Source organism: Neopsephotus bourkii, unplaced genomic scaffold (assembly GCF_033783945.1).
Source record: "Neopsephotus bourkii isolate Nb327-2 ecotype Australia unplaced genomic scaffold, CSIRO-AGI_Nbou_v1 NB_272, whole genome shotgun sequence".
In the NCBI taxonomy this organism is placed as follows: Eukaryota; Metazoa; Chordata; class Aves; order Psittaciformes; family Psittacidae; genus Neopsephotus; species Neopsephotus bourkii.
In genome coordinates this window covers 17205621-17228824 of record NW_026900781.1, presented here as the reverse complement: position 1 = coordinate 17228824, position 23204 = coordinate 17205621, and the positions used below count along the sequence as shown (strand labels likewise).

Below are 23204 nucleotides of genomic sequence, written 5' to 3'. Positions count from 1 at the left end.
CTGTTTGTGATGGAAACTGTTGTGACACTAGCAAAAATGCAGCAACTGTCAATATGAGATTTAGAAGAGGAAGGTTACTAGTTTAAAATAATACTAATATTATTTTCTTAAATTCTCATACCTACAAACTCTTCAAATTTGTCCACAAGATTTTTCCAGCACTCAGGCACTGAAAGGCTTTTATCGAATAGGTCTGCCCAAGATTTCATTCAAAGATAGCGAGATGCTGAACAAAGAACATCAGCAAGCAAGACCACCTCCTAGCTGACTAGCCTCTTGGGTGGTTGTTTTTTTTTTATTATTGGCTAGAGGGTTTGCTTTAGAGCTTTTTTCTACTCCCTTTGGGGCTGATGGTGATTACAGCCTTTCATCTCCATCTGTTTCCACCACTGATAATTTGGATTTACTCACTGAGTTTTTTCTTGTCTGAATGTTTCAGGGTACCAAAACTGTGCTCTCTGTCTTTTTGCCAGAATTTCTTCATCCCTTATGTCTTTGGTTTAGTGTGAGTATAGGCTGTCTTCTCTGTTCTCCTAACCTAGTTCTCCTGAAAAATCTCAAAGGATATGCTATAACCCTCATGACACATTGTTCTCACAACCATTCTTTCAATTTCTCCAGGATTTTCATACCTGGCCATTCTTCATTCTTTCTTCATACCAGTTTTACCATTTCTGTTATGCTTTTACACACGTGTAAAGAACTTGTAACTATGTAGCAGAGAAGATGGATCCCAAGTGCTTCATTCCAAAGACACTTGACAACATATTTAACCATTTTGTTCTAAGTGTAGATTTGCCTTTCACCTCAGATTGAATTGTGATCCAGTTTAAAGCAGAATAGACCTCAAGCAAAAACACTTTTTTTTTTTTTTTTTTACATTTTGAGGGTCTTAGCTTGTATCAAGACCATATTTTTTTTCAAAGCTTCTTTGGGAATTTGTTTTTAACATCTATTTTCTCTGTGTTCTCTGACTTGGAAAGCAGTATTTTTACATGAATGTAAAATGTACACTTACTGCAATATTAGTATATTCTCCAAAGGGTTTAAGGTTAAGAGATTCAAGTAAAGCCCCCAAACTCTATGCTTCCTTACCTAAGTGTAACTGGTATATCTCCCCCAAATACTGACGATGGTCTGTTTGGATCCATTACATACTTCCTGCTTGATATAGGGTTTTTTTCTGCTGTCTCTCTGTCATTCCTGTTTAGAATCTGGGTCTAAGAATTAATTTTTTTTTTTTTTTTTGTAACAATCTACTCACTTAACAATTCAGTCTTTCTGAAAATGTGTTTTAGCTTCAGCATCTGAGTCCTTATCTGAATGATCTTTGTAGATCTGCTGGATGGCCAGTCTTATTATAGCTAAGACACATGAAGTCTGTTGACTGTTTCTGCATCACAAGATTTTGTAAAGAGACTGAACAACTCTTTATTTTTTTTTCACAGAAGTTGTTTGAAACTTCAAATTTGCAATTTTGCAATATTATGGTAAGAATTTAGTCAACTTAAGTAAAATTCCAAGTTTGTGATATCATCTTGTGTATGCAAAGTGAGGTAGCAAATAACTACAAGGGTAAAAAATCATGCTAATCTTTTAATGTGCAAAAAGATAGAATGATAAAGTATGTATGCATACAAATTCAGCATACTTCTCTCTAAGTCTGGAAAACTTAACTTCAAAATAGATCTGAAACTTTATATTTGCTACAAGATTTCTTTTGCTTAAAATACTAATTGGACAGCTACTGAATTTTCATGAAAATAGATTATGCAGCAGATTTTGCAGTGATTTGAGTTTTAATACAATGACTGAAATTGTGGACATAGCATGAAGAAATGTTGGGAAAAAGCTATGATTATTCCAAAAAAGAAACATAGACAAATTTGAAATGGAGCTATTGAAATAAATTTTATTTAGGAAAATTCTTTCATTTATACATATGTTTTAAAATATATTGGTGAGCACATACAGCCTTATTACTGTGAATAGTGTGAGAAAAGAGGCTTATTGTAGACATCTGACGTTTAGAGGAAATAGTGTTGATATGTTCTCAAAATATTAAAAAACATTCAAAGTACCAACATAGTAGTACATAACTCTCCAGCCCATTATCTGAGGTTAATGGATTTATAGAAATTGTGTCACTTTCTGTATAGCTGAATGAATCTGATCTTTCCACTATCATCCAATAGAGTTTGGGTATTATTTTTCAATTTATATCTTTTGAGAGTTTTAAGGGAGACAAAGGAGTTGCTAATTCACCAGACAAAAAGGCAATCAGACATGGACCTGTTGGAGAGGATCCAGATGAGGGCCACAGAAATGATTAGAGGGTTGGAACACATCTCCTATGAAGAAAGGCTGAAAGAACTGGGGTTGCTCACTCTGGAGAAGACTCTGTGGAGACCTTATTGTGGCCTTTCAGTTCTTAAAAGGAGCCTATAAGAACGATAGGAGAGGCTTTTTAACTGCTGCAATAGGACTATAGGTAATGGTTTTGAACTAAAACAAAGGAGATTCAGGCTGAATGTGAAGAAAAATTCTTCACAATGAGGGTGAAATACTGGAACAGGCTGCCCACAGAGACAGTGGATGTAGAATCCCTTGAGACACTCAAGGTCAGGCTGCTGTGGTTCTGGGGAACCTGATCTAGTTGAAGATGTCCCTGCTCTTTGCAGGACTAGATGACTTCTGAAAGTCCCTTCCAACCCAAACTATTATATGATTCTATGATTAATGTGAGCCACCAAATACTATGGTGATGAGCTATAGTGCTATACAGGTATATTTCTAATAACAAATTATTTTTAAGCTCCTCTACCTCCCCAAAGGAAAAAATGTCTTTTTAAAATTTCCACTTTTGGCAAACTCTTCAGTATCTTTTTGCTCATATATAGTTAAGTCATGATCTCAGTTGCAAGAATTCCTGTCCAGAGCAATTGTAAGAAAGTGAACTGTTTATTGTATGCTTCTCTAGCTAGATTATTTTTGTGTTAAAGAAGACTACTTTTACAATTGCTCATATTTAAAGAACATTAAAAGAAGTCTTCATTCTAGTCAGGATTTGCCAAGTCCAGACACACTGATACAAAGCTAGACAAAAATGTGTTAGCATTTATAATTTATTCTCATTAAATCAGGAAGCATCAGGGTTTAATACACTTGGTGTGCAATTGAGTCCAACCAGCTGTCTGCAAAACCTCTGTTGTGTACCTGTTCAAATATGATTACTCTATCTTTATAACCCATCCATATTTTTGCTTTCTTTCTTTCTATGTCTCCACTTGCAGATATCTGAAAATATTTTATTTGACAAACTAAAATCAGGAAAATGTGCAGAAAGTATGCAAAATGAGAAAAGAAAGGGTAAAAGGGTAAAACATCGAACCTTGTAAACTATAATGCACAAAGTAATAGGGAGCGTATTGTGGTAAATATGTAGGCATAGGAAAGGCTTATGTGAGTCTTGTGTTTTCTTTATTTTCAATTACTATGAATTCACAGGCTACATTAGCTAATAAATTATCTGAATGAAATAAATAAAAATGTGGACAGAACTATATGCTAGTGGCAGAAAGTAATATGTATTTTTAACCTACTTGCATTCTTTTTATGTGTTCTTTACCAAAAAAAAAAGATATATAAATGAGGTGTTAAACACTATTTCAGAAAACCTTTGTTTAAGTTTTTGCTCGGGTAATATGCCACATTTCTTTTATTATTGATAAATTGCAATGATTGTGTTATAATTTATATATTTGCTAAGTCGAAAAGTCATTTCAGAAATTCATTTGCCTACTATTTCCCATTTGTCTTTTGATGATTTATGTACTATTTTTCATCTAACTGTAGCTGCTGAAGGATACCCACATCATATTTCAAACCAAGTAACCACAAACTGCAGAGAATTATGCTTGTTCTAAAGTGTATACAGTGAAAATAATTAAAACTGTTTACTCCTGATCTGGTTTCGTGCAATTACAATTTTTTCTCCTTGCAATAAATCTTTTCCAGCTTTAATTTTTTGCTCTATCTTTCAAAATGAATAGCCCTTCTAAAACACAAAATTCCATGCCCTCCTGTCTCATAAACCCACCTGTTTTTAATTGCAAAAGGACAGTGACAGTATGATGTTGAGTTCTGGTGTTTTATGAGAAATAATATTAACTAGGCTTTTTAAAAAATATATTTATTTTTCTGAGCAGTTTAGAATCTTTCTAACTACAATTCTCCCAGGCAGATTCTTTAACTAGATTCTAAACTGTGCTTTGAAAACCATTCCAAACAAACATAATGTCAATAAGAATGAAAAAAAATATTTTCAGACTGGAGGATCTTGGAAAAAAAAAAAAATCAAAGCATTTCATCAGGCAAGAAGGGAGCAAGCCCCTAAAACCACTAAAAATTCTAATGAAATTGATGGCGTCCTGATGATCTTATGTGTTAAAGCCATTTTGCACAGGTGCCTGGTTCCAGGGACTGTAACATGATGTGACTGGAGTCCTGGATGCATGGAAAATACCAGATCAGTCCACGAGTTTTGAAGCTGGTAGATATACACAATGCCTATCATGAAAAGTTTGGAAGTCTATCAAGAGCACCTGAAAGCCTATAAAAGCCCTCTTCCAGGATATCTTGCCAACAGATCTACAAGAATCATTCATCAGTAGCAGCAGCGCTGAATAATTTAGAATAATCAACCCCAGTCTGCCTGTTTGAACTGGAAGAGAAGAATCTTTAAGCAAAGATTACCTGGCACGGCTGGGAAGTGCCACGAAAACCCACTTGAGACATCTTAATGGAAAAATACACAGGGAGCAAAAGTCATTGTGCAGTACAAAGCTTGTATGTAAAATATAATCGAAGTCCTATAAAATGCTGTTTAATCAGACATGAAAAGAGAATTATGGGAGTCCTGATTTCTCAAGGCTGTGTTTGAAAACTCATGTACATTTCAGAACACTGTATGCTGAAAAGCCATGAGGTTTTTTAGCTTTTTGGTGTGTTTTTTTTGTTTGGTTGGGGTTTTTTTTGTTGTTGATTGGTTGTTTGGTTGTTTGGTTTGGGTTTGTTTTTTTGTTTGTTTGTTTCGAGTCCTAAACAAGGCCTAATGGCCTCCAGACACACAGGAAGCATACATATAATATCCAATTTTCTGAACACCACTTACTTTTCCCTCCTTTCTAGATACTTATATATGGGCAACTTTTCATAAGTCTATAAAGAAAGCTTGAAATAAGAGCTTCTTAGAATTCGGTAAGAACTAGAGACTAAGGACTGAAGTCTCTGTTGGTTGCCTCACCTGCTGTGACACTGAGAACTCTTTATTCTGTAATACTGCTCAAGCTGGCAGGGAAGTTACTGCTCGAAAGGACTTCACACAGCAAGAGGCACATTGAGGTTGGTGGCAAAATACCCAGGTGTGATGTGCAACAATACTAGTTCAGTCAGTGAGTTCATCTGAGGCACTGATATTGTTCCTGAAAAATAGTAGATTTGCAACTTCATGGAATAATGTCCAACAATAACAGTGATGATTTAAGCAAGATTTGCCTCTTCAAAATTTAAATGCCTATAACACAGATGTCAGAATTAGTTTCTCAGATACAGTCAGTGGAAAGAAATGACAGTTTCAGGGGAAAAAAAAAGAATAATAATGCTTTATTCTAAAACAGATAAGATGAAAATTATAATGGATTCCTATTATTAAGAATTATTCTTTGGTGTCCTCATGCTTAAATGAAAATTCTTGTTTGACAAATAATTCTGTATTTGTAGTCCACTAGGGAGTAAAATGGTACAATCCTTAGCAGGAGGTTTTTGTAAAGCTGAAAATTATATTAAGAAGTCCAGATTATTTTTTATCTTTTTTTAAATAATTATTTAACAAGCATTATTCCATAAAGTTTGAACTTCTGGTGGCATTTCCCCTAATTTGGATATTTTACTTAAAAGAAAAAATTTCATGGTTTCTTAAGACTGAATATTTATTTTCTTCTTCCAAATTATATCTGTTGATCAGTGTGGAAACACAAATTATTTTATTATCAAAATAAGAATGAACTGGAATAGATTGCTTAGAGACATTGTAGCATCCTGCTAATGGAGATTTTAAGAACAGGTGAGACACATATGCCACAAATGTTGTTGATCTAATTGACGTTTCTCTGCTGGCACAGTGATAGAACAATTTTCTGAAGCTTCTTTCTGCTTTGTTTTCCAAGATTGTGGTTTACCTAAATTACAAATAGCAAGCACGTGATATTTCATTTTGAATCAGAATAAAACAATTGTTTATGGAATTGGAATTCTGTTGTCAACACACTGTTGGGCTGATCTTCAGACTTCTGGAATACTACTTCAGTGAAGTAGGTGACTTCTTCAGTTCTGCTCTTTTTTAAAGTCAGGTTAAGTATCACAAGACCCTGGCAGCTTAGTGGCTTCAGAGGCAGTATTTTGCCATTTATCTTGCTGTCATGATTAAGACTAATGGAGAGTAATTTGTTTTTTTTTGGTGTGTGTGTACTTATAATACTAGCTTCATACTGAGGAGAGTTAGGAGTGTATTTTTACATGACTCTCACAGACATCAGAGCTGTGTGAATCATTAATTCATGTTTTATGTACAGTTACACCAGATACCACCAAGTGAAAAAGTGTGTCAAAACACATGAGATTAAAAATATGTTGTCCTTGACAAAGAGAACAATGTAGGCATAGTAACACAGTGAATCTCTTAAAAGTGATTAATTCATCTGTCTAAAGAAACATGTTTCTTCCCAGTGCATAGGTATTAGAGGGCATCCTTTCACCTGCTGTACAGGTGTTGCTATGAGTATGAATTTTTAAAATGGGGAAGGGAGAAAATCCGCTAGCATATGGAGCATTACTTCAGATGAAATGAGCTACAATACAAAACAGAAAATATGCTGTGGCTTGACCTACCATGTGTGTATTCCCTCTTGCCCACTTTTACTACTTCATGTCTAGATATGCCTTTTTAAGGGGAAGGGAAGGGAAGGAAAGGAGGCAGGGAGGGAGGAGGTGAAGGAAGGAGAGGAAGGAAGGGAGGGAGGAGAAGAGGGGAACAAGCAGGTGCTTCCTCTCTGCTCCTTGGACAAAGACCGTTTCCACAGAAAATATTTGTCCCTGCTTAGCTACCATACTTTATCCATTTTATGTTGTAGATATTCATTCTGAATTGTCATCATGCAAGAGTTGTAGGTATAAATCTACCAGTGCTAAAATGTTTGGATCATGAGCATGATTTTTTTAACTGTAAAATTAAGCAGCATCAGATACTAATCCAAGTTTTCCCTATTTAGCTCATTTATGTACATTAAAAATAGTTTAAACTCATTTATGAGCTTTCACTTTACTGAGGTTGTATGTTTTAATTATAACTTGTCATTGCCACTAATTCACTAGAGTTAAAAAATACACACATAGAAAGGCAGATTCTTTAAGCAGAGGAATTATTCTCTGATTTTATTTTTCATAGCAAGTATTATCATGTTACATGTGTCAAAGTAAGCCAAGCCATGGATAACTTATTTTAGGCAAATGACTGAACTGTGAACATCATATAAAGTTGATAATTTAACAAAAGTTATGAAGATACTTGCTGCAGTGCAGTTTGCCTTGCTCCATGGCTCTTACAGAAACTCAGCAAAAAACAGGGCTTCATGCCTTCGAATGGGAGAGTTAAACGCATTGCTTAAGAGCTATTATTTCCATCTCACTACTTATAGAAATTCCCTGCTTCTGAAGACCTTCTTACCTCCTCCACATACCCTTTGAATACTATTGAATCCTTTTGCAGCTTTCTTTGGTGACAGCTCTTGAGTAAGGGAAGAACTGCAATTAACTCTTCAGCTGAGATGACAAAACACAGCTACTCTATCATAAAATAGAAAATTAAATAAATTAAATAAAATGCATATGGCATATGTGGTTTTGGGCTGTTTTATCTCTGAAGTTCTAATTGTATGCTGCCAAGTCATAGACATCTTCACAATATGTGTAAGCTCAATTTGTCATTAGATTGAATTCCTTTCCATAATTTATGTTCTTGGTCATAGAACTGAAATGGAAAAAGTCAAGTGAGAAGTTGCACACAAGGATTTCAAAATATAGTAACTTGTCTTTTCAGACGTTCAGTGAAATACTAGGTCAAATAATTCTCATTTGTGTATATTCAGGGAAATATTTCTCATTTTTATGATGGGTGACCCTCTGTATTGTTCACCTTATCTATGCAAGAACTTTGCAGGCTAGTTTGCAAGTTAATAAAGAATTATGGAATTGGATCATAGCATTTTGAAAATCCACAGTCTTTCTTTTGCTGGACTTTATTCTGTGGTGTCTTCCTGTCTATAGTTTCAGCTATATTGATGGAAGCCAGAAAACTCAGCTACATGGTGGCTTTGCACCACACAGACTCACCTTGTAAGACACTCTCTTTCTGGCAGATTTGGAAATGGTACACTGTATTCTTAAATACAACTATTAGTGCTATTTTTCTTTTGTTAGTAGTCAGTGAGAGTTATAGAGGATAACTGCTATGCATACTTTCTTTTATCAACTGTTTCTATTTGCTAGGTTTTGTACTATATTTTGTAAGAATAGCACTGAGTAAGAACAAATTGAGTTACTACGTTTTATAAGGTTAAGGTCATGTAGTGTGGAGTGAATCAAATGTGAAATATAATGCATGCATTAATAACTAAATAAAGACTTTGACACTTGGAAATTGTCACATTGGTTTTGTTTAAAAATAAAGATATAGCTTAATATAGATTTGCACATAAATGTGTCTTAGAAGTCTGACTGAAAGTGCAGTCATTTTAATAAAAATGCTTTTAAGAAGATTATTGGATTCCATAATTGTTTTACTGTAGTGATTTTCAGTGTTAAAGTCAAAATATGTTTTTTATTCTTTTCCTCCACCTTGTTTTCCTTTCCCGTTTTTCAACTGCTACCTTTTCAAACTCTATTATCCAAATGCTGAGACACAAGACACATTAATTTTGTCCATTACATCTAAAGCTGCAGGAAGGATGACTGTGATCAGAGTGAGCAATCTTTCTGGTGGTGAAACAATATCTTGCTCTTTCTGTCATAGTTTTCTGGACTAGTGGTCACAGAATACACTCACAGACTGTAAACAGCTGCAACACAGTCTCAGCTTTACCCTGTTTCAGCTGAACTCCAGCTGTCTTCTGTATGAGCCAGGTGTACATCTGGGTTTACATCTATTAAAACATTTTAGGGTGGGGCAGTATGATATGAATTGTGACAACAGCGTCTTATCTAATTGTGACCCAAACGCTAGGGGAGAAAATTTGCTCACTGCTTTATAAATTGAGTAAGTTCTATACTAACATATAAGGTTATGTTTAAGTGGTGTACAGACCTTCTGTACTGAGGCAGGGATCTGTCATCTAAATCACTAAGCCTGTATTGGTCCTTCAGATGTTTGCAGTATTACCATTTCTTTAAAAGTGAGTTTAAACTGTGAGAGGTGCTGGCTATATTTTTTATTTATCTCACTATATCATCACAGCATCCTCATCAAAGTAATCATGATTTTTCTTCAGCAGGAAACCTCAGCAATTTTGAAAATTTGTTTTTATTTTTGAGGAGTTTGTAAAATTAATTTTATTGGTAGAAAACCTGGAAAGCATAATAGTTTCAGGATTTCAGTGTTTTTTTTCCTAAGATTGCTTACACTCTCATTATGGTAAACTTAAGTGATACATCGACATAAAAATAATTCCTGTTGATGTGAGAATATATTGCTTACATTAAAACATGGACCCAGTATTTCTGCCTAAAGCCATGGCCTCTCTAGATGTTTGCTATGGTAGTGATAAGCTGTGTGGAATGACACACTTTCAGAGATGCTCACATCTTGTCACTCTTATTTTGGCCTTATTCAAAATACTGGTTTGGGTTTTTTTTTTCATTTAATCTGGGAAAGTAATTGTGTTTCATTGACTTTAGTCAAGTTTCAGTGTGTAAATTTCACTGTTTTCAGTACTGAAATCACATTTTTTAAAAATTGCCCTGAACAGTTCTAAGAGGATAAAACTCTGCTCAATTTCTCATTAACAGTTTATCACATAGCCTACTGCCGATTTTATTTTATTTTTAAGTTAAATATATGTTTGTAATATAGTATCAGAATGTAACCCTTACATTCTGATAAAAGGTCGGATTAGAGATTGCTTTTTTGTAAAGGGCTAAATGTGTATTCTATTCTGGTTCAAAATATCTGTAGGAATGCACAGATATGAGTCCCCACTTAAGTTTATCAAATGGGAAATAACTATACAATAAGATTTCTAAAGAAAGAAAATCCAGGGAACTTAGTCAGCCCTTTAAGCCTTGATACATCTGTGTTCCCCTATTGGGTAATAGGAAGGGTTTAGCAGCTTACCACAGCTTCATCTTTTCTTATGAACACAGTGCAGAGGATAACAACAAGCCTGACAATTTTTTAAAAATTGATTTTAGACTTATTGGAGTGTGAATATTATGCTCATGAAGACTAAGATAATTGATTTGCTTGCATAAGAGATCATACGAGCAACAGAACTGTTGGGGGTTTGGAACATAAATGTGCTTTGTCTTTGGTCTGTGAGACTTCCTGGCAAGTAGGGTTACCACATTAAGAATAACTAAATAAACAGGCAGTCACCGTTGTCAAATTACTCTTCTATGTGCAGAGATAAAGTCACAATCATGTCTACAGCTTAGATGGCAAATGGCAGGTCTGTACTAAAACGAGGCTAAGCTGTGGAAACCAGTATTGATCTTCAGTTGCTAAGCACACTTAGACTTTTTCTGTTTGCTGAGATAGAGTCTATAGACAGATATTTCTGTCTTTTCATTTCTGTCTCCAGTTGCTCATTGCTTCTCATCAGCTGAAATTTGTCGTTTCAACGTGGATTTTTTTTTTTTTCTGGTGTGTTGCATGAGTTCTCCCTACTCTGTTCCAGACAAAATCAACCAAATTGACTCATGACACCTGCATAAAACAAAACTGAGATACTTTGGGGTTTTCTTTCCCACAATACTTGCATTAACTCCCTTACTTGAACAGTTGAGGAAAGGTAGGAAAGTGAGGACTTGAGGACTTTCAGTGGAGGAATGGTAACAGACAGGTGATAAAGGAGAAGTCAAAAGGTTTAATTAAAAAGCTCTTTTTAATGTAGAATACTGATCCAGGACTTGAGTAGAGGGGTGCTATTACAGTATCCCTATGTATGTGTGGAGTGCTTCTTTTAAAGAAGAAATATTTGATGGAAAATAGACTGGAATCACTGAGCTCACTTATTCTACTGCTTATTAATAAGAACACCTTATATTTGTACCTGGAAAAATAAAGCATTTTTAACTCATAAATTAACTATTGGCAAATTGATTTATAAGATGAGGGGTTTAGTATGTGTTAAAAAAAAATTACTCTGTGTTTGTTTCAGTAAATATGCAATATCTAGTAAATGCATAAAATAGATTTACACTATGTATGTAATAAATCATATTTCTTTTGTCTGCCTCTGGACAAAACATTGCTCAGATTTTCTGATTTTTGTTGTAATGGAATTATAGAAATGGTCTCTGTAATGTGTGCTTAAGTAGGCTTACCTAGGATTTTATTTAAAATATTTATATTTATTTCTTAACTACTTTGTCAGAACTTTATATTCAATTTGTCTTCGCTTTGTTTTATTATGACTCTCAAGTCAGGAAACCAAAATACTAAAGGTTTAAAAAGCATAAGCACATGAAAAGAAGGCAACATAAATGACTTTGCACAGTAGAGAGAATCACACCTTCTCTCCACTGAAAAGGTGACCTAATAGAGTTTTGGATTTGTGTGGCTTTTTTTTAGCTGTTGGGTGACTTTTTCAGTCTTGTGATTCAACACAAGAAAACTATATTCTTACTGTTTGCTCAAGAATCTCTTCCTGTTCCCTAAGATATAGGATATGCCTTCTTGTTGGGCTGTTCCAGTTTTACAGATGCTGTACACTGTACAGGCTTGTAGTCTACTGAGGACTAATTGTATGATCATTTTACACACCTTAACAGATATCATCCAAAGTACTGGTATATTGCCACTCACTCTGAGTAAGAGTGGATTTTTTTAGAAAAAATTCAGTCTAAATAATTTTGTAATGCTAATGACATCTGTACTCTATGGCTGTAGCTGGCACATAAATAAATGAGAAGGGATGAGCTCTGTCTATCTGAATAAAAGGTGAATAAAATAATTCTCCAGATTAAACGGCAGCCTGACCTATACAAAACCGTGACTGTTCTCAGATGTTGCAGAGTTATTCCCTTTCGGTATCAACAGTTACGAAAGTACTATTACAGTTGCTGTTGATGTACCTGTGAATTTAAGAAACATTGCTAAATCTGAAGATGTAAACATCTTTTACAAAAACAGTGCAGTCACTGCTGAGGAGTACTGAGTGTGCATACATAAATAAATTTACTCATCTGGGGGAGAAAAAAGCAGTTACAGTGGTCCTCAACTTCACTCCAATCAGTATTTCAGTGATTATAAAAAATACTTGTATTGGGCCATGTGGTTTTCAATGGATTTAATTATAACAGATGGTAATAATACTTGCCCTTAAGTTTACTTGAAGTCATTTGGAGACTGGAAGATAGAAAGCTGATTCTTTTGGGAAAAGAAGAAAATTGGCATCTAGTTTCAGGTGACACTGTTCATACAAATGAAGACTTGAGACCAAAACCAAAGAGATCTATCCTTTCTCATTTGGGGAAAGTATTATAGAATCGTAGAAAGGTTTGGGTTTGAAGGGACCTTATAGATCACCTAGTTCCAACCCCACTGTCATGGTCAAAGGACACCTTCTACTAGACCAGGTTGCTCAAATCCCCATTCAGCCTGGCCTTGAACACTTCCAGGGATGGACTTAAACAGTGTCTTAGTACAGTGAAGCCAGACAGACTGAGTCATCTAAAGAGTTTCTACAACAGAGTATTAACTGGAATAACTAGGGTATCCATTACCTCTCTTCATTGATATTCTTTTGGAGTAAACCACATCTTTTCTCAAAATATTGAGCAAAAATTGAATTTGTGTCGATAGTTCTTGCCATTTAGACTCCTCAATTGGGCTTTCTGTGTTGTCTTCAAAAGAAACAGTGCCACAAAAAATTAAGCAGTGTGAAGTTGATTGTGTGTATCTCAGGGGAATCATGTCCTAATGTAATGTGACAACATGGTATAAATTGTCTATCAAGGTGAATTGAAGCTGTAAGAAGAAGAAGTTCTGTTCTAAATCTTTCACCTTCTGTGAAATTGTAATATTACATCTCCAAAGGAGAAATAGAGCAAAATTACTTCCTACAGCTTCTGTGGGCTGATAGGCATTCAGAGAAGTTTCTCATAATAATGTCCTTATCCTGAATTCTTCGCTACAAAATAAGGAATATCAATGTGAATGCAAGGGGAAAGTAACATCAGACCAAAACTCTCAGCCTTTGAACATTTTCAAGTATTTATTTTTGCAGCTTGGCTTCAATAATAGACTGAGATATCTATTCTAATGTTGTTTCTATCTTCTGCCATGAGGTGTGAAAAAAATTGCTAAAGCATCATGAGACTTGTTTGTTTTAAGTTTAAAGGTTAACTGAATTTTCAAATATAATTCTGTAAAATAGCTGGAGCAGTTAGTAGCTCAGGTCAAACTAGTTAGTATAAACATGTTTATATATTATAGCGACTGGATTCAGTGATTTTTAGTATAAACTTGTCCAAGAATAATGATTTTTGGTTTTGTTAAGAAAGAATTTTATGACAGTATAACTACCTTGGCTGGAAAAAAAAAAAAAAACAAACAAAAAACAGAACAAAAAAAAACAACAACAAAAAAAAACCCAAACCATCTCTTTGTTCAGTTTCTGGAACTATCATAAAAGTATTTGTTCCGTGGCATATTTATTCCTAGACTGAGTACTTAAACTTTTAAAATACATATTGCCTAAAAAAAAATTGTTAAATCCCTTAAAGTCATGGAAAAATGGCCCTGACATCCTCATCCTGAAGCCAGGGAAATATAGCTATTTCGCTTCAGTGGAACAACATGTTTAAAATTCTGCCATGAGTAACAGTTTCATCTTTGGTTGGAGTAAGCTGGTAATTCCAATATTCCATAGTTTATTTGAAGGAGAGAATGAGGTATGTATGGACATTGTGTTCTATAAGCTCAGGCATTTCCTTGCCAGGAAGAGCATTGTTTCTTATTTGTTTAAAAACTCCATGGATTACTTGATGCAAAAAGATAAGAGGAATATAACCCATTTTTAGCAGCAGCCTAAGTTATCACATGACAATCCATTTTTCTCCAATCACTGTCATACTTAATAATTAAAGGTACATTTGTATGCATCTTGTCTGATTTGTGAATGTTGCCTTTCTTGTTTATGCATGGGAACTGAGTTGTGCACTTCTTTCTTCCAGAAAGCAGTGGATTGATACCAGAAGTCTATAGACTGACAAAGCCATATTGCGTGCCAATACATGCTTTGAAAACTGATCCAAAAACTCCAAGAGATTTCAAGAAAGTGAATTTTCAGCTTTGATTATTAAAGACCAAGACCAAACCCCTTATAGATGGAAAAGAAGGTCTGAATAACTGAAACGCGAATGTAAGCTTGACAAATAATTTCAATCCAACTTGTAAAAGTATTTGGAAGTTTGTGAGCTCCCCTATCTCCCCTACCCCATCCATTACAATTTCTCATTTCCCTGTTCTTAATTCTAAGAGTTCCATTTTTTGAGTTGGTAAGAGAAAATATGCATACTCTGAATTTGAATGAATCACAGTGTCACAGTTTCTGTTCAGCGTACCGCATTTGGAAAATGGGTTTGGAAAAACTGACAGTACCTGCTGTATTGCCCTGAGGACACAGGAATTGAAAGCACTGAGAAGGAGAATGGGATGATGCTTCAAATAAAACTCTTACTACCTCTTCTCCACCTTACAGCAACATCTGCACTCCAGTAATACTGTCTGGCATGATGACAGACTAATCAAGCTAGTGAAAACAATAGTCACACACTGTTGTTGACTTGGAGTACCCCGTTGACAAAGTTGTGAGAGAGCTAGTTTAACACAGCAACTGCAGTGGCAGTCATTAGCTGCTCATATGACTTGTTTACAAAGAACTGAGAGAAGGAAATTTCCATAATGCTGTACCTGTAAGGGTTAATCTAGCTAAATTTTAATTTTATCCATTATGTGAAGGCAAATTCCTCTGTTCCAGGTTAATTGAGACTTCATTAATGGCTTCCTAGAGAGAGTAATGGACTCTTCATTGGCTGTTAGTGGAGTCATTCACATTTGCCATCCAGAGAAGTCAAACTTTGCTGCAGCAAGAAATATATTTAGTTTTATTTGGCAGACCCTGGTACTGACATGGCATTTGTTTTTTTGCTACCTTTGTGTCAAAAGCTTCTAAATCTTGTCATGGCAAAAGAGAATTTTCAAGTTTTACTTTTAGAATACCTGTGTATATTGAGCACAGGTGATGCAAAACAGTCTGTACATCATTATATTATTGTGTTTCTTACCTTGTGGTGTCAGCATAGCTGATAAGCGTATCACAGAATTCTGAAACAAGCTTTAGGGCATTTGCACAAATAGCAGAGACAGCTTTTAGTGTGTAAATATCCTGAAAGATGTTTAACAATTCTAATTCTATGACATGCCTGGATATTTATTTTCATAATCAGTATATAAGTAAATGTTTGAAAGAGAAAGGTGTAAAAATCAATTTGGAAAAAAAAATAGTCATTAGAAGTATTTGTTCCTAAACCACCACTCATAGAACTAAGCCCTAAGTGGTCCACTGATAGAATTGCCTGCTATTTTATATGCATACGTAAGCAATTGAACAGCTTCCTCCTTTTTCTTTTGAAGTAAAAGTAAACTGAGTTTACACAACAGCATCCACATCAGCAAAATGGCAAATTGAGGTTACTGACAGAACACATCAAAGACACAGTCGAACACGAACAAAAAATGTAACACCTTAGATGGCCAATGTGGATAAAAAGGAAAAATGATAAAAGGCATCCATACCATAAAATAGAAAAGAAATAGAAAGTTATCAATTATCAGTTTGGATGAGAGGTTTAAAAAAAACCAAATCAATCCATTTTCAAGACACTCCTTCTTGAGAAAGAAAAATCAACACTGTTTTCCACACCTAAGCAGTAAGTACTTGAGTGTCGAAATTATTTACATTAATTTTAGATTTGGTCTAATTCATGGTGACTAATTACCTGCTTCTTGACAGCATATTAAGAAACCTGAATTCTCTATCAAATACCTTCCAGTGGCAAGTATCTACCCATGTACTGTGGATGAAACAGGCCCTGGTCCGGCGGGGAGACAGAGACTCTGATCACAGTACAAATAAGACTGTACATTTGCAGTCATATCTATAATCTGGCAGTGTGCAGCTTGTTACAGCTTTATTCATTTTATGTTGTTTACAAAACAACAACTTTGTTGTCAGGACTTGTTTGCCCTGTTCACAGATGTATGCACACACTCTTACAAGCAGCTGATTTACATTTTCATGTTCTTTTTCCTTAGCAAAAGATAAGTCTTACAATCAAAATTACATTTTGCTACTGTGTATTAAAGAGGTAGCAAAATTATTAAGTTCAGCTGGAACTTTTTTTCAGACATAGTAGTCCTTTAAGGTAGATGTGTGATCTAGGGATTGAATAACTTTCCAGAAGGATTAAGTTACTTGATTTGTGCATAATTAATCCTAAAGAGACACCTATTGATTTGTCTTACTGTCATTTGTTAATATTTTGAATATTATTGCTCATGAAAATGCTTCAGTATATTTCCTGAAGAGGGGGAAGAAGGAGGTTGCATTCCAGCACAGGCTTCAAAACATACATTATAGAATAGGTACTAATTAGTTCTTTGATACTAAGCTCAAATGTTATTTTCAAACCGGTTATCAGAACTCGTTAAACCCAATTAAAGTAAGTATAATCTGTCACATGAAGTTAAGGTTACAGTAGAATGTGTTTGCAAGCAAATGGCTGGTTTTTTTTTTTTTTTTAAGTAGAAGTGATTTATTCTCTTTTTTCTAAATATGTAGTCTCTGTGGCAATTCATTAGATGTTGAAAGGAGAGGCTGCATTTTGACATGCGCTCTTCACATTGAATGTTGTAATCTCTTCTTCAGAAGAAAGCTGACCAAAATTAATTCATTACAGTGGTTGCAACAGAAATTTCTGTTTCTGCTAAAGGTTGAATATTTTACCTGCTTATTTCAAATGACTTTCTAGAAAACATAAGTTTAATCAATTTGGTTAGTTATAACCTCTTATTTTTCTGGTAGTTAGTTCAGCATAAGAGTGACGAATGAAGTCTTAGTTGATTGTTTACAATACCCAAAAAACAATTTTATTTGCTGTCAGGAAAAATGCTGTGGATTGGGGCTACACTGAAACATTTTTCTTATTTTAGAATAAAAACCTAATTTTATTTAGTTTGTTAGTTGTCTTCTAAAACAATTAATAGAGTAATGTGTTTCCAGACATCCAATTTTTTTAGTCCTCCCAAAGTATTATCAAAACAAAACAACACAACACAACAACAACAAAGAGTAAATCTAAACCACTGTGGCTAAATAATAAACCATATAATGAAATAGTTGTGTGTGTGACACAACGTTCACATTGTGAAGCTGAAAATCATGTATACATAATTGCCATATAATAGAAGTGTAAGCATGGGTAAAGCCCTTCCCAAATTTTTGTTCACGAAGCCAAGCTATCAATCAGTCAATATGTAAGTTAATTGTAACTTTCTTTTCAGCCTGGATCTGGCTAGGCTAGAGCTCACAGACCTTCAGAAATAAGATACCAACCTTTTTTTTTCTTTTTTATGGCCTCGTGTCTCTTGTATAAAATAAAAACAAAACAAAACAAAACAACCCAAACACCAAACTGACTAGCTTTTAATACCTACTGGAATATCTGGAGAAACTGTTAGGTCTTGTGAATTATTTTTGTTAAAGGAAACCTTATTTTATGTGTATGTAGTAGAATAAAAGAACTAATAAATGAAAACAATCAGAAATTCTAATAAATGAAGAACATAACAGGAAGAAATTCTGTAGTTGCATTGTGAATAAAAGACAGACTAGGGACAACGTGGGCTCTGTCTAGAAGCTATCAGAACTGGCTACCCTGGATTTGGAGAAGTCTGAGGTTCTTAATGACTTCTTTGCCTCAGTCTTCACTGGCAAATTCTCTGACCACATCACCCAAGTCTTGGAAAGCAGACGCCAAGACTGTGAGAATGAAGACCCTAGGCCCACTGTAGGAGAGGATCTGGTTCAAGACCATCTTAAGAACCTGAACGTGCACAGGCCCATGGGACCTGATGAAATCCATCCGCGGGTCCTGAAGGAGGTGGTGAATGAAGTTGCTGAGCCACTGTCCATCATATTTGAAAAATCATGGCAGTCAGGTGAAGTTCCCAATGACTGGAAAAGGGGAAATAAAACCCCCATTTTCAAGAAGGGGAAAATGGATGATCCAGGGAACTACAGACCACTCAGTCTGACTTCTGTGCCTGCAAAATCTTGGAGCAGTTCCTCCTGGAAGGCATGCTAAGGCACATGAAAAATAACAAGGGGGTTGGTGACTGGAGCACCTCCTGTATGAAGACAGGCTGAGAAAGTTGGGGCTGTTCAGCCTGGGGAAGAGAAGGCTGCATGAAGACCTCATAGCTGCCTTTCAGTACCTGAAGGGGGACTACAAAGATGGTGGAGGGGGACTCTCTAGCCGAGATTGTAGTAGGACAAGAGATAATGGGTTAAAACTTAAACAGGAAAAGTTTAGATTAGATATGAGGAGGAAGTTCTTTACTGTGAGAGTAGTGAGGCACTAAAATGGGTTACCCAAGAAGTTGTGACTGCTCCATCCCTGGTGTGCTCAAGGCCGGGCTGGTCAGAGTCTGGAGTGACACAGTTTAGTGTGAGGTGTCCCTGCCCATGGCAGGAGGGGTGGAACTAGATGATCCTTTCCAACCGTAACTATTCTACTATTCTATGATTCTAAGATCTGGCCTATTGCCTTTACATCAGATATTATGAAGTCATTTGGTATCATCATGTGGTGCTCAAGAATAGTAATGCTATTTGTTCTGCCTGCTCCTTATCACAAAAATCCTGGGAATACATTTTAAAGATAATTGGTTACTGTATACGAAATGTTAAAAAGTTGTACTTACAATCAGATATTTATTCTACGTATTTGTAAAACACTACAGCACCACTGAAGAAGACAGTTGGCTTTAAAGTATTTTTTTATTTACCTTATTCTGAATTTATTCTGCATTTACTCAGGGAGATTTTTTCCCTAATAGTGGCTGCCTTTATATTTTTTGCTGTCTTTGGCTGAACACATTTGTCATACCTGGTGCACATACACATATTTAACATGAGTCATCCATTGCTTCAAGAAGGGTGGAGGAGCTTTTTCACTGACGATTGTTGTAAGATATATCCTTACATCTTTAGTCTATATTCTTTTTTAGTATTTATATTCTCTGCCTGTTTTGGAAGCATAAACAAAGTTAATTTTAAGCAGTTGATGATTGGCAACAAAGAGACCTAATTATTATTTTTAGAAGTAATGTGGCAATAAATAAGGTTAAAAAATAGCAATACTGAGAAGTCTGAAGTTTAAAAACAATGATGAAATAAGTTCAGTTTCTTTGTTGCTTTACAAGGTTTTTTGCTATTTTAGCTTTGAGCTCTTTTTGAAAAATGGAGCAGAAAGGAAGGAAAACCAATGAAGAATGCCAAGCATCATTGCCTACACTGAAACTTTCAAGAAGTGAAAACAGCAAGTGACAGTTATTGAGCTATACTCATCTGGTAAGCTAGGTTCTGTGTCAAGATGCATATTATTGTAATTGAAACTTGAAATAACCAAATTCAGCACTGAGCTTTACAAATTCAATGCCCCTTGTAACAAAACGAAATGTTTCCTGAGTTGTGGTGCTGGATTTACTCTGAATTGTTAAGAAACTGCAAGTCTATCAGCTGATTCTAGACAGAATTTTTATTGGGATTGCAAATAGTGGTCCTGTTTACAGATAGGGTGTAATGCACTGACATGAAGCAGCACAGCTCTGGGGACTTCAGCTCCCTGTTTGCTGTGAATGAAGGGAGATAACACAAAGACACACTATACTCTTTTTTTGTCTGATGCATGAGTAAATTTGATTCAATGGAGCAAGCAGAAGACAAAAACTGTAGTGGCAGCATGAAGTATCCTCTTCATTTGTATATTATAGTTACTGTGGCTTCCCTTACTGGGTTTTTACTAAATATTCATTTAGAAAACTAGTGAGGTGCTAGCTGAAGGGTGGCAGGCACATGACTTCTAAGGAATGGTAAAAAATCTTTTACATTTTTTGGCAAAACTAATGGAAGCTGAAAGAAGCTGAACTTTAAGATGTCAGACATAATCTGTATGGTGTATGTTCTCCTGTATTATTCTGATGTAGCATAAGGCTCTGTTACTTTTGTCCATCCATCACTAAAATGTTTGCATTGGTCTGCCTAAAGAATTCATCACAAAATGAAAACCTCTCCTCTTCATTTTATAATGAACTGGCAATATAATTATATAGAAAATGTTCAATAACTGACATTTTATTAAATTTTGACTCGATATTTTTAAGTAGAAATTTCTTCGAAAATTAAGGATGACAAAAAAAGTATCCATAATATCCTCTAATTGCAGTTATCTCAGGTTAAATTATTAACTTCTATGTTGGAATGTGCAGTGAGAGAAGAAAGCCTGTAGAAAACACAGAAATTCAATCAACTTTTTTTTTTTTAAGTTGTGAAGCATTCATATATATGTTGCAAGAAAGGGGTTTACTGGAGGACAAAATTCTTTATTCCTCTCTGTGTTAATTTTTTCATTAAGAAAAAGTTAGAAAATTAAGTTTTGATAGGTTAAAGAATGGCTAGAGGTGTATCTAAGAGACGTGTATGGGTACAAAAGAAGATCTTCACAGTATTTTAGCAAAATCTGTCAGGATAAAGATAGCAACTTGTGCAAAAGCAGACTCTTCTGAGTGTGACATTCAAATATTCTAGTAATTTATAGAATTGTTAATCCAGTGAATTTAAGATATAAATCCATTTTAAACAAGTATTTTTGATTCTCAAAAAAAGGAAGAAAATAAACATTTTTCACCTCTGTGATGCTTTTAAGAAATAACTGTCAGATGTTCTAATACCACAGTACAGAAACAGTATCAAGGCAGTAATTTTTACATACACTATATGGCTATGTATACCTAGGATATCATTTGCAAAAGAGTTAAAAATGTTAGCTATTGCTATATTTCACTAACCTGCCTTGGAAAAGAAGGCTCCTTACTGATATTTTCATTATATTTTATGTTACCCTTTATGTGCAATTACTCTGTAAAAGGTGGGGCATTTGTTGCATGAAAATGGAAATTATGATAGCATGGTATAAATTTGTATGAAAAAAGGTAATTAAGCTTCCTTGTTCAGAAGCTGTCTCTTGATAAGGAAGGTCACTTGCTTATTGAAGCACAAAATTTATTAAAGAATAAGAAAAAAGTGGGATGATTAACAGTTGTCAAACTATAGAGTATACCCAGTCCAAGAAAGGGTTTGCTCACCTTCTTGACTGTCATGTAAGATTTTTGTGCTGTAGTGTCATACATTACACAATCCAGGGAAACCTGACAGAGTTTGCACCTCCCCAGTATAATAGAGCTTATTTCTTTAATCATTGACCTATGTATTTTCTCTTGCTTAAGAGTGCAGGATTTTTCCAAAGTGGCAATTTCCTCAATTTTTTTAATGCAGTTCAGATTGCCAAATTGATACTTCTAAGACACGCACACAGAAAAAAAACCCACCAAAAAAAAAGCCAACCCCAAAAAAGCATTTTTAGGAAATTAAATATGTGATTTATTTCTACCTAAAGCAGATATAAAATTAAGTATGCTCTACACTCCACTGTCTATTGAAAATTTAAAAAAAAAAACCCTGTGATAGCTGGCTCAGATGTAGAGATTTATTATCTACAAGCTTATAATAAGACTGATTTCTGCCAGTTTTTCTACTCCCATGTATAAAAAGGGCTTATAGCATCACTGTTTCTCCTTATGGAATCACATCTGTAGTTAGGCACTATGTGCTATCTCTTAAGACAGTGCTTTTTTATCAGCTTTTACATATATAAAGAGACAGTTTTGCTTATATTTATATGTATGTATATACCTGGTGTCAAAAGAAAAATAATTGTGGTAAATCTGAGTTGTGCTTATATGGTGTGAGAATGTAACATTGGTAATAGTGGGTCAGACAAAAAATAGACTGTATGTAACGGTGTAATGAAATGTTCCCAGGAATCTGTGAATCTGTTATCTGTTACACCCATGGGCAATGTCATTGTAGAAAAGATTGGTTTGAATCTGCTAACAAGGGTGAACCCAGGGGCATCTGCTTTCTTGTCTTGGAAGAGAGAAGGAGTAAGTAGTCCTTTGTTACTCCCTTTTCCATTCATGATTTTGTAGACTTCTGTTATTTTCTAGTCATCTTCTCCTGTGCTGAAAACTTTTAGTTTTAATTGTTTCCTGTGTGAAAATAGCTCTATAACGTTAATACTCCTAGGTGCCCTGTTTTGAACCTTTTCCAGTTCCACTGTGTTTTCTGAGATGGGACAGACCATTGTTCTGAATTCCTAATAGATAAGGGAAGTATCTAAATATGATTTTACTCTCCTTCCTTGTTTTATTTCTAAAGTTTTATCCTGTTGATAAGAAAGTAGCTAGGTGCATAAGTATGGAGCTTTTGGGTGCATAGTCAATGTATTTAATTTGATAATTTCTTCAGGAAGGTGATAGCATGAATCTAATAGTGCTTATACATGTACTTTAATGACATCTAAAGTAAAAATCTAAAATTAAGGTCAAAGGCATATGAAGCAAATACATGATTGACTTAATTTATTTCTGAATATAGTTTTGAAAGAAATGATTTTAACTTTTCTGAAACTATTTAATTCTCTTCTTTTATTCACTGCTTTTTTGTTTTGTTTTGTTTTGTTTCTTG

At 34.8% G+C, this 23204-nt stretch overlaps 1 long non-coding RNA gene across 1 annotated transcript; it reads right to left on the bottom strand.

Moving 5' to 3' along the window:
* Positions 1 to 3107: 3107 nt before the first annotated feature.
* Positions 3108 to 8081, bottom strand: LOC133208406 (uncharacterized). The gene is made up of 3 exons (XR_009724366.1): positions 7797 to 8081; positions 5306 to 5483; positions 3108 to 3297 (listed from the first exon to the last, which is right to left on the bottom strand). It is a non-coding gene; the product is annotated as an uncharacterized LOC133208406 (long non-coding RNA).
* Positions 8082 to 23204: the final 15123 nt, after the last annotated feature.